Source organism: Pimephales promelas, chromosome 2 (genome assembly GCF_988280905.1).
Source record: "Pimephales promelas chromosome 2, fPimPro1.hap1.1, whole genome shotgun sequence".
NCBI classification, from domain to species: domain Eukaryota; kingdom Metazoa; phylum Chordata; class Actinopteri; order Cypriniformes; family Leuciscidae; genus Pimephales; species Pimephales promelas.
The window spans coordinates 50858323-50865822 of NC_142770.1; positions in this window are offsets into that span (position 1 = coordinate 50858323).

Sequence of the window (7500 nt, forward strand, 5' to 3'; positions counted from 1 at the left end):
GGCGGTGGGGGTCCCTGCCCAGGGCTCTGGTTCTCCGAGTCGGGCAGGAGGGTGTACGGCGGTGGGGGTCCCTGCCCAGGGCTCTGGTTCTCCGAGTCGGGCAGGAGGGGGTACGGCGGTGGGGGTCCCTGCCCAGGGCTCTGGTTCTCCGAGTCGGGCAGGAGGGGGTACGGCGGTGGGGGTCCCTGCCCAGGGCTCTGGTTCTCCGAGTCGGGCAGAGGGGTGTACGGCGGTGGGGGTCCCTGCCCAGGGCTCTGGTTCTCCGAGTCGGGCAGGAGGGTGTACGGCGGTGGGGGTCCCTGCCCAGGGCTCTGGTTCTCCGAGTCGGGCAGGAGGGGGTACGGCGGTGGGGGTCCCTGCCCAGGGCTCTGGTTCTCCGAGTCGGGCAGGAGGGGGTACGGCGATGGGGGTCCCTGCCCAGGGCTCTGGTTCTCCGAGTCGGGCAGGAGGTGGTCCAGGCGGGTGCCCCCTGGTCCCCCCGACGTGTTAGGGGGCAAGCGGTGGGTCTCCCCCAAGCCCAAAGCCCCGGTTCCCAGAGTCGGGTAAACTGCGGGAGTAACTTTGACTCTCTTAAGGTAGGCAGGAACCGGTGTGAGTGGTGTGGAAAGCCGAGTTGGGGCTCCATGTTCTGGGCACAGGTGGATCTCCTAGTGGTCCACCCCAGGCCCAGAGTGTGGAGCCCCAACTCGGCTTATTTTTTTTTTAAAATTATTATTATTATTATTATTTTTTTTTTTATCTTATTTTATTTTATTTTTTCAATTTTTCGGGATGCACCGGGTAGAAGTTCAAACTTCAACCGCCGTGGGGGTCCCCTGGCCAGAGCTCTGGTTCTCCGAGTCGGGCAGGAGGTGGTCCAGGCGGGTGCCCCCTGGTCCCCCCGACGTGTTAGGGGGCGAGCGGTGGGTCTCCCCCAAGCCCAAAGCCCCGGTTCCCAGAGTCGGGTAAACTGCGGGAGTAACTTTGACTCTCTTAAGGTAGGCAGGAACCGGTGTGAGTGGTGTGGAAAGCCGAGTTGGGGCTCCACGCTCTGGGCACAGGGGGATCTCCTAGTGGTCCACCCCAGGCCCAGAGTGTGGAGCCCCAACTCGGCTTATTTTTTTTAAAATTATTATTATTATTATTATTATTATCTTATTTTATTTTATTTTTTCAATTTTTCGGGATGCACCGGGTAGAAGTTCAAACTTCAACCGCCGTGGGGGTCCCTGGCCAGCGTTCTGGTTCTCCGAAGTGGGGCTGAGGGGGTCCAGGCGGGTGCCCCCTGGTCCCCCCCGACGTGTTAGGGGGCGAGCGGTGGGTCTCCCCCAAGCCCAAAGCCCCGGTTCCCAGAGTCGGGTAAACTGCGCGACTAACAATGACTCTCTTAAGGTAGTCAGAAACCGGTGTGAGTGGTGTGGAAAGCCGATTCGGGGCTCCACGCTCTGGGCACAGGGGGATCTCCTAGTGGTGCCCCCCAGGCCCAGAGTGTGGAGCCCCAACTCGGCTTATTTTTATTTTTATTATTATTTTTTTTTTTATTTAATTATTATTTTGGGATTATTAGACTGGGTAGAAGTTGCAACTTCAAACGGGCATATCTCCGGAACCAAGCCGAGTTGGGGCCCCATACACCCGGCGTGGGGGGCCCTCCTAGAGGCCCCCAATACCCCCGAGTGTGGAGCCCCAACTCGGCTTACTTTTCGAGTTACAGCCGGTCAAAGTTGAAACTTTAAAGGGCCATATCTCCGGAACCAAGCCGAGTTGGGGCCCCATACACCCGGCGTGGGGGGCCCTCCTAGAGGCCCCCAATACCCCCGAGTGTGGAGCCCCAACTCGGCTTACTTTTCGAGTTACAGCCGGTCAAAGTTGAAACTTTAAAGGGCCATATCTCCGGAACCAAGCCGAGTTGGGGCCCCATACACCCGGCGTGGGGGGCCCTCCTAGAGGCCCCCAATACCCCCGAGTGTGGAGCCCCAACTCGGCTTACTTTTCGAGTTACAGCCGGTCAAAGTTGAAACTTTAAAGGGCCATATCTCCGGAACCAAGCCGAGTTGGGGCCCCATACACCCGGCGTGGGGGGCCCTCCTAGAGGCCCCCAATACCCCCGAGTGTGGAGCCCCAACTCGGCTCACTTTTCGAGTTACAGCCGGTCAAAGTTGAAACTTTAAAGGGCCATATCTCCGGAACCAAGCCGAGTTGGGGCCCCATACACCCGGCGTGGGGGGCCCTCCTAGAGGCCCCCAATACCCCCGAGTGTGGAGCCCCAACTCGGCTCACTTTTCGAGTTACAGCCGGTCAAAGTTGAAACTTTAAAGGGCCATATCTCCGGAACCAAGCCGAGTTGGGGCCCCATACACCCGGCGTGTGGGGCCCTCCCAGAGGCCCCCAATAGCCCCGAGTGTGGAGCCCCAACTCGGCTTACTTTTCGAGTTACACCCGGTCAAAGCTGGACAGGAAGTGGCCGTATCTCGGGACCGGAAGGTCCCCGTGGCTCGGGACGGCGGGAGGAGCAAGGTCCCCGAGAGCGGGCCCCGCACCCGCCGCCGCGAGCCGCTGGGACCTCCCGGTCCCGAGATGGGCCCCGTTACGCGCGGGCGACTTTCGGAGAAAACGGCCCGTATCTCGGAGAGGGGAGGTCCCAGCGGCTCGCCCTTTCGGGTGTCGGGGGCTCCCCACGGGCCCTCTCGGAACCCGCCTCCCCCGGGCCCCTGGGACCTTTCCTTCCCGGGCGCCCCCCCGACACGTCGGGCCCCTTTTCTCCGGGACCCGGGGGCCCCGGAGCTCGGGGGCGGGCTCTTTGCGAGGGGCCCGCCGGGACGCCACACTTGACCCGAGTCCGGTGTCTCTGGGCCCCCGGGTCCCCGAGCTACGTGCGTTCGAATTCGGGGCCCTTTTCCGGGCCCGAAAATCCCTCAAAGTCCGAAAACGTGCAGCGGGCGGGGACTTCCGGGGCCCCGGAGGCTCTGACGGCACACCCAGGGAGGTGCACCGTCCTCGGGCACGGCCAGGTGGCCCCCCCCCCGGGGTCCTGGAAGTCCCCCCGCCCCCCGGAGACACCCACACCCACCCACCGGACGGGAAGATTCCGTTTTTCGCCGATATCTCGAAGACGGCCGGGCGAAAAAATTTCAAACTCGGGTCTTCCGTAGGCCTCGAGGGGCCCTATCCAAAGAGGCCACCCGCGTCCCCGGGGGCCTCGGGGTCAGGGAGTTAGGCCCGGTCAAAGGCGCGGCGTTTTTTGGCTTATATCTCGCGAACCCCTGGGCCAATCTTCCCCAAACTCGAATCGACCGTAGTGCCGGACGGGGCCTTTCGAAAGAGCCCACCCACGAGGTCCAACTCGCCCGGGTCCCCGAGTTATAGCCGTTCAAAGTCGGGGGTCCCGGCGAACGGCGATCCGGTAGGGGGCGTCCCCGGGGCCCGCCGCCGCCCTGGTTCGAGCGAGGGCCCCCGTGGGACCTCGCCACCCAAATTTGAGCTCTCTGGGCCTTCGCGTCGCGGAGATACGGGCGATTTTCTCCCGGGATCGTGACGTCATCGGCGGGCGCCATTTCAGAGCGCGGCCGAGGGTTTTCGGCCGATATCTCCGCGAATACTCGACCAAAAACGACGAAACGCATATGGACGCGTTCAGCTCGGCGAGACGGTTCGAATGAGCCCGGCCTCGGCCGGGCACGTCGAGTTTTCGGCGAGATATTTGCGTTTTTCCGCTTCCGGGGCGCTTTGGGGGCCCGTATCTCGGGCCCCCGGGGGCCCACGGGGCTGGGGGCGGTCTCATTCGAAAGGTCTCGTCCCGTTCTCCAGCCCATAAAAATTTGGCGTCGATCGGAGCCGCCTTCGGCGAGCTACGGTCGTTTGAAGCCCCGTGCAGTGGGGTTACCGTCCTTCAAACAGCCGCCGCTCGCAGGGGGAGTCCCGGGGAGGCATGGTTGCCTGTATGACTTGGGCTTAGAGCACCCAGCCCCGCGCTCCTGGAGGAACCTCCGGTGCACAGGGTCTGCTGCAACCAGCCACGTGGGTTTTGAGGGGTAGGGGAGCGTGCGCTCTCCTCCCCGGGCGGGCGGCCGGGCCCTGGGGGCTCGCGCCTCCACGGAGGGACCTCGCTCCCGGGGCTTCGTCCCCGGGGCTCGGGGACTCCGTGGCGGCTCGGCCCCCGGGGTTCGACCCCGCTCGCTCGCTCCAAAACCCAAGTCCAAAACGTGGGGTTGCACGGGAGCTCCGGGCGCGACGGGTCTCCACGCACGGCCCCGGGGAGGGAGCTCCGACCCGGGCCGGAGGCATTTCGCCCCCTGCCCCCCGGCTGTCCGCCCGGAGCCGAGACGGTCCTAAAACGGGCCTTGGGGGTGATGTAGAAGGGTAACGCTCACCCAACCAGGACTCACACAAACCGATCTGCATCCCAGGCAGGGTGCGGGTCTCCTGGGCACGAATAAAGCCCGATGCCCCGTGGGTGATGTTGGCCCTGGCCACTCAAGGCACTCACCCAAGCCAGAGAGGGTGCACTCTGGCTGGGGAAGCAGATTCAATCTCTGCTGTGGTGGAGCTCTGGAAAAACGCGAAACCTCCAGGAAAAGACGGCCCGATTTCTCTGAAAAGTGCATCCCAGGCAGGGTGCGGGTCTCCTGGGCACGAATAAAGCCCGATGCCCCGTGGGTGATTTTGGCCCTGGCCACTCAAGGCACTCACCCAAGCCAGAGAGGGTGCACTCTGGCTGGGGAAGCAGATTCAATCTCTGCTGTGGTGGAGCTCTGGAAAAACGCGAAACCTCCAGGAAAAGACGGCCCGATTTCTCTGAAAAGTGCATCCCAGGCAGGGTGCGGGTCTCATGGGCACGAATAAAGCCCGATGCCCGTGGGTGATGTTGGCCCTGGCCACTCAAGGCACTCACCCAAGCCAGAGAGGGTGCACTCTGGCTGGGGAAGCAGATTCAATCTCTGCTGTGGTGGAGCTCTGGAAAAACGCGAAACCTCCAGGAAAAGACGGCCCGATTTCTCTGAAAAGTGCATCCCAGGCAGGGTGCGGGTCTCCTGGGCACGAATAAAGCCCGATGCCCCGTGGGTGATGTTGGCCCTGGCCACTCAAGGCACTCACCCAAGCCAGAGAGGGTGCACTCTGGCTGGGGAAGCAGATTCAATCTCTGCTGTGGTGGAGCTCTGGAAAAACGCGAAACCTCCAGGAAAAGACGGCCCGGTTTCTCTGAAAAGTGCATCCCAGGCAGGGTGCGGGTCTCATGGGCACGAATAAAGCCCGATGCCCGTGGGTGATGTTGGCCCTGGCCACTCAAGGCACCACTCACCCAAGCCAGAGAGGGTGCACTCTGGCTGGGGAAGCAGATTCAATCTCTGCTGTGGTGGAGCTCTGAAAAACACGAAAACCTCCAGGGAAAAGACGGCCCGGTTTCTCTGAAAAGTGCATCCCAGGCAGGGTGCGGGTCTCCTGGGCAAGAACGAAGCCCAATGCCCACCTTGAAACGGAGCCTGGGCTCGACTCTGAAGCCCAGATCTCGAAAAACGACAAAGTACAAAAAGGTGCGGTGGCTCCAAACCTCCATGCCCTCAGACCTCCCTGGCCAGCCCAGGGAGGGTGGCCCGTCCTGGGCCAGACTCAGATTTCCCCCGCCACCCCTGGAGCTCCGCCTGGAGCGAAGACGGTCCTAAAACGGACCATGGGGCTCTTGTAGAGGATGAGGGAGGGAGAGAGGGGCCTTCAGAGAGCCCCTTGGCCGGCTTGACTCTGGAGTCGAATTTGGAAAAATAGACAAAGTCCATAAACGTGCTGTTGGTTCGGACCTCCAGGGCACTCAAGGCACTCACCCAAGCCAGAGAGGGTGCACTCTGGCTGGGGAAGAGGATTCAATCTCTGCTGTGGTGGAGCTCTGAAAAACACGAGAACCTCCAGGAAAAGGCGGCCCGGTTTCTCTGAAAAGTGCATCCCAGGCAGGGTGCGGGTCTCCTGGGCAAGAACGAAGCCCAATGCCCACCTTGAAACGGAGCCTGGGCTCGACTCTGAAGCCCAGATCTCGAAAAACGACAAAGTACAAAAAATGTGCGGTGGCTCCAAACCTCCATGCCCTCAGACCTCCCTGGCCAGCCCAGGGAGGGTGGCCCGTCCTGGGCCAGATTCAGATTCGCCCGCCACCCCTGGAGCTCCGCCTGGAGCGAAGACGGTCCTAAAACGGGCCTTCGGGGATGTATGAGAGAGGGGAAGCGTGGTGGTGGCAAACACAGAGGACCCCCTACCAGCGATCAGACCGTCGTGAGTCCCACTCAGAGTCACTCTGGGTGGGCATGTAAAAATCCAGATTACGCCGCGCTGGAGCTCTGGAAGTTACGAGACCTCCAGGAAAAGACAGGCTGGTTTTCTGAAAAGTGCACCCCAGGCAGGGTGCATCTTTTCCTGGGCACGAGCCCAGCGCACATGGTGTGGTGGTCCGGCTCTGGTGCCAAAGTTTGGGGGAAAAAATAGACAGAGTCCAATAACGTGGTGTGGTTCCAAAGCTCCATGCCCTCAGACCTCCCTGGCCAGCCCAGGGAGGGTGGCCCGTCCTGGGCCAGATTCAGATTCGCCCGCCACCCCTGGAGCTCCGCCTGGAGCGAAGACGGTCCTAAAACGGGCCTTCGGGGATGTATGAGAGAGGGGGAAGCGTGGTGGTGGCAAACACAGAGGACCCCTACCAGCGATCAGACCGTCGTGAGTCCCACTCAGACTCACTCTGGGTGGGCATATAAAATCCAGACTACGCCCCGTCGGAGCTCTGGAAGTACGAGACCTCCAGGAAAAGACAGGCTGGTTTTCTGAAAAGTGCACCCCAGGCAGGGTGCATCTTTCCTGGGCACGAGCCCGGCGCACGTGGCGGGGTCCGGCTCTGGTGCCAAAAAAATTGAGAAAAATCGACTAAGTCCAATGGCGTGACGTGGGTTCAAAGCCCCATGGTCTCAGACCTCCCTGGCCAGCCCAGGGAGGGTGGCCCGTCCTGGGCCAGAGTCAGATTCGCCCGACACCCCCTGGAGCTCGACCTGGAGGGAAGACGGTCCTAAAACGGGCCTTCGGGGCTGTATGGAAGAGGGCAAGTGTGGTGGTGCAAAACACAGAGCACCCCCTACCATTGATCAGACCGTCGTGAGTCCCACTCAGACTCGCTCTGGGTGGGCATATAAAATCCAGACTACGCCCCCCCGTCGGAGCTCTGGAAGTACGAGACCTCCAGGAAAAGACAGGCCGGTTTTATGTAAAGTGCACCCCAGGCAGGGTGCGTCTTTCCTGGGCACGAGCCCGGCGCGCGTGGCGGGGTCCGGCTCTGGTGCCAAAAAATTTGAGTAAAATCGACTAAGTCCAATGACGTGGTGTGGTTCTAAAGCTCCATGGTCTCAGACCTCCCTGGCCAGCCCAGGGAGGGTGGCCCCGTCCTGGGCCAGAGTCAGATTCGCCCGACACCCCCTGGAGCTCGACCTGGAGGGAAGACGGTCCTAAAACGGGCCTTCGGGGCTGTATGGAAGAGGGCAAGTGTGGTGGTGCAAA